The sequence below is a fragment of the Erinaceus europaeus genome, chromosome X (genome assembly GCF_950295315.1).
Source record: "Erinaceus europaeus chromosome X, mEriEur2.1, whole genome shotgun sequence".
Lineage (NCBI taxonomy): Eukaryota > Metazoa > Chordata > Mammalia > Eulipotyphla > Erinaceidae > Erinaceus > Erinaceus europaeus.
Genome location: NC_080185.1, coordinates 115,026,149 through 115,030,933, shown reverse-complemented (window position 1 = coordinate 115,030,933; position 4,785 = coordinate 115,026,149).

The following is a 4,785-nucleotide window of genomic DNA, read 5'->3' as shown; positions in this document are numbered from 1 at the left end:
CAGCTCAGAGCAACCACCCAGATGATCTGTAGTTTTATCAGCAATGATACAAGTGTTTAACATTGGAAGGCACTGAGTTTTTGGAATGGTTTGCTACTCTGCAATAAGTAACCAGTACAAACCATTTTTGCCCTCTCTCTCCCCCTTTAGTCAGAGACATATAAGTCCAGTTTTACAATGAAAATTTTGTTCTGATGTAAGGTATTTTAAAAACATGAAGTACCAAGCAAGCAAATTAGCTCACTTGGATAGTGTGCTGCTTTGTCATTCATGACCCAGGTTCAAGCTTGGCCCCCACTGCAATGAAAGACTCTTCAGCACTGTGGTCTCTTTCACTTTCTCTGCCTCTTTGCCTTTCTGTCTGTATCAAAGAAAAAAGGGAAAAAACATGAATTACAAATATTTGATGCTAAGATACAGGGATAGTTCACCTTTGAAAAAGGGTTTAATGTACTAAACATTTTCTTCAGGTTTTGTCATCTTCACATATTCATTTCCCAGTTTTCTCATTAATATCCAGGCCATAAAAATGATTAACCTTCAATAAACTGCATAGTAACCTTGAACAAACTGTGGAGGATTTAGCTTAAGCAGACATTACATATGCAGCCAGTGTTTCCCAGAGTCTTGGTGATCAATTTACTGAAGACGGTATGCAAAGTCTTGCACTTCTCAGCATAAATCCTTCCTCCAAATTTTTCTCTTATGAATTGGAGTCTTGGGATCTCCTAAGTTTGTGGGAGCCATTTATGCACTAGCTGAGCTGTCTTGGTCTTTTCCTGAAAGTCCTCATGCCATCCTTATGACTAACAGGTCTCTGTTCCTAGAACCACAGTCACAATCACTATGGTGTACAATCTTTGTTTTTTATTTTATTTTTTTTTTATCAGAGGTTACCCAAGTTATCATGGAGATTTTGTCTTGGAGCAAAACTCTCTCTCTCTCTCTTTGTATGCTGTCTTGCTTCAATTTATTCTGCCTTCATTACATTTTGTTATTGTGCATTGGTCCTACAAATTCAGAACAATTACTTCTATGTATAGAACTGCTTGCATAAGTTCACTTCAGCCTTCATAAAATGGTCACATTAGTACAAAACCCTCCTTTTAACTTCAGCCTTTCGCGGGTTCCCAACTATCCAAAGCAGCTAGCCCTCTTTTTTCTCTTTCTCTCCTTCTTTCTTTCTTTCTTTTTAAATATTTTATTTATTTGATAGAGACTGAGAGAAAATTTGACAGCGGAGGGAGGTATAGAGAGGGAGAGACACTTGCAGCACTGCTTCACCACTCATGAAGCTTCCTCCCTGCAGGTGAGAACTGAGGACTTGAACCCGGGCCCTCATGCATGATAACATGTATGCTCTACCAGGTGTGCCACCGCCTGACCCCTTCAAAGTAGCTGCAGCTTTCTAAGTTAATGTCCTAAAATGTTCTTTTCCCAGTTTGGTCCAACCTTGCTATCTTTCTCTGACACATTTCAAATAATTTATGAGTAAGCTATTAGCCACCACCCCTCATCTCTGCATAGATCCAGATGTCTGTCACTACAACTGACATCATTCTGGATCCCCTTAGCTGCATTTCAGACGCTGATGAGTTAGTTGGGCAAACATCTGTTTCAGGGACAGATGTCTGTGTGTCATCTTAGGCATTCAGCTTGGAGGAAAATGTAATTAAGGCATTTTGATGTTTTATTAGGAAAAATAGCTTTAAGTGATTCTTGTGTTTTAGTTTACAAAACCAACATATGTCCATAATGGTATATGAATGCAGTATAGGCAAGGACAGATAAAAATAAGTTATCCCATGAGGATCCCGGTTCGAGACCCCGGCTTCCCACCTGCAAGGGGAGTCACTTCACAAGCAGTGAAGCAGGTCTGCAGGTGTCTATCTTTCTCTCCCCGTCTCTGTCTTCCCCCTCCTCTCTCCATTTCTCTCTGTCCTATCCAACAACAGCAACAATAATAACTACAACAATAAAATACAAGGGCAACAAAAGGGAATAAATAAATATTTTAAAAACTTACCTGTAAATCTATAGATAATTTTTGCATGTAAATTTTATACTTATTTATATGTTGTTCTGTGAAAAATGTTTCCATGGGCTCAGAATGTACCTTTTCTACAATCCCTTTGATGAATACTCATTTAAATTTAATTCATCACAAAGTTGACTTGATTTTTTTTTTTTTTTGCCTCCAGGGTTATCGCTGGGGCTGGGTGCCTGCACTATGAATCCACTGCTCCTGGAGGCCATTTTTCCCCATTTTGTTGCCCTTGTTCTTATTATTGTTATTGTTGCCATTGGTGTTGTTCTTGTTGGTAAGAAAGAGAGAAATTGAGAGAGCAGGGGAGGTAGAGGGGGGAGAGAAAGATAGACACCTGCAGACCTGCTTCACCGCTTATGAAGTGACTCCCCTGCAGGTGGGGAGCCAGGGGCTTGAACCAGGATCCTTATGCTGCTCTTTGCACTTCACTCCATGTGCGTTTAACCCGTTGCGCTACCGCCTGACCCCTGGTTGACTTGATTTTTAACTCGTAAAAGCACATGACTGGCATTTTCTTTCCTTTTTATTGGGAACATATTTTATAAGGTACTTGCTGTCCTTTTTCACATTTTGACATATAATAGCATTTGCTTTGCTTTGGATACTCCATATACGTCAATTATTTGTTTTTGTTGTATCTGTGTAGTCACTTAAACTGAAAACATTGACAAGAATTCACTCCACCTGTTGCCTATGCCTCAACGTACCTGGCTCGAGTGGGTGAGATAGCTCACCTGGGAGGGCACCTGCTTTGCCGTGCTTTCAACCTAGATTCAAGTCCCCACAATACTGCATAAGGCTACTCTGGTAGAAAGTACACCAAAGGAAACTTTGTTGCTGTGGTCTCCCTCTGTCTGTCTGAAAAAATTAGGTTGGATCAGTAAAGCCCTGGTAAGGATCACAACAAACACCATTAAAAACATACTTGGAGGCCAGGGGAGATAGCAATAGCGATTATGCAAAGAGACCCATGTTTGAGGCTCCGATGTTCCAGGCTCAGTCCCCCACACCACCATAAGCCTGAGCTGAACAGTGCTCTGGTAAGTAAATAAATAAATAAACAAGTTAAAATATGTCTTTAAAGAAAAAACATACCTGTTCTTTAGAGTAAAGACAGAACATCTCCACATTCCAGTGAGTATTTACAGGGCGGAAGGAGCAAAGTAGTTGCCAATTCAGAACAGATGCTCTGAGAATGAGCACCTGCCTCTGTCATACAATTTTTGTTAGGTGTGCTTTATCATAAATAAATAATCACAGAACTTCCCCCCCCCCCACACACACACAAACTGATGACTTTAAAGGGAGCTAGTGGGACAGGGAGGTGACACAGAAATTCTATCTCCCCTGTGGGAATTTCTGGGTTAGATCCAGACACCACAAGGGGGCAGCGAGGAGAACACCATGAAAGAAGCTTTTGCTCTCTCTCCCTGGCTGTTTCAGTTTCTCATTGTTTTTGTTTGTTTTCTTTTTGTTTGTCTCTGGGGCTTCACATCTTTGGGTCTGACTTTTTGAGAAGTGTTTGGGGGGGGAGACTTCAACATCAAAGCTTTAAATGCTGTGGGGGCTGGGCTCGACCCTGAGTCACAGCTCATGGCAAAACACTGCACTATCCAAGGGAGCTATTTTGCCAGCCCTATCTCTCATTCTAAAAACAAAAAGAAAAAAAAAGCTCAGGGCAGGCTGCTCAGTGGAAATTTGCATGAGCAAATTGTTCTCTAAAACTGCATAAAAAGAATGAATCAGTGAATGAATCAATGAATGAACAATAAAAGGTGCTGAGCATTTATTAGATGGCTGAAGGTAGCTGAAGGATGTTGCCCACTTTACTAGAAAATGTGCCTAATGAAAATAAAACTATGTGGGGGCAAAAAGCTCACCTGCACATCCCCCTACTTTGCTGAGAGCAGAACCCAGGTTTGAACCCAGTTGCCATCACATTGGGGAGAGTTTACTCGCTGTGATGTCTTTCTCTCCCTCTCTAGGTCTGAAAAAGTTGGTCCCAACAATGTTGCAGCAGCAACAACTGTACTTTTGTTATTTTGAAGAGGTCTCTAAGTAAACATTTGTATTTGAGTTGAAGATTCAATTTCATTTTGTGCTTGGAAGTGGCACCACTTAGGTATTTAAAACTATACTGTGACTGGCTTCCTTTGGATAAAATCTGGGCACCTCAGCTCCAATGAGCCCAGTACTGCATCGCCCCCTCCAGCCAGAAAGCTCTGCTGTGTCTTTAGTCTCCTGGGGCAGTGCCCTTCCCTACACAAACAGACCAGCAGAACCTTGGAGTGTCTCTTAGAATTCCACATTCCTCCTTCTTCCCTCTCCATAGTTGCTATCTAAGCCACTGTCTTACAGCAAAAGTGTCAGGGCCTCTCTGAACTCTGGGAAAAACCTTCTTAAACCCCACCCCCACTTCCAGTCACATCAAGGTCCACACTCACCTAACACAGTTGCTAAGTAAACCCTGACACCCAAAGGCCCTCATAGCTGGCCACTTCTTCAGTTATTTATATTCAGTGTCCTCCTTAAAAATAGAAAAGCAGTTTAGCCCTTTGTCTTGTTCCATAGATGTTGACCTCTGTGAGCTAACCCCCCACCCCTAGCCACATGCACACACAAGTTTTATTCGTCTCTTCTTAAAGATAAATTCTCCAGCTGTCATTTGCGAGAATACAGATGGGCCTAGAGGGTATGATGCAAAATTGGATAAGGCAGGGGAAAGACAAACACTGCAG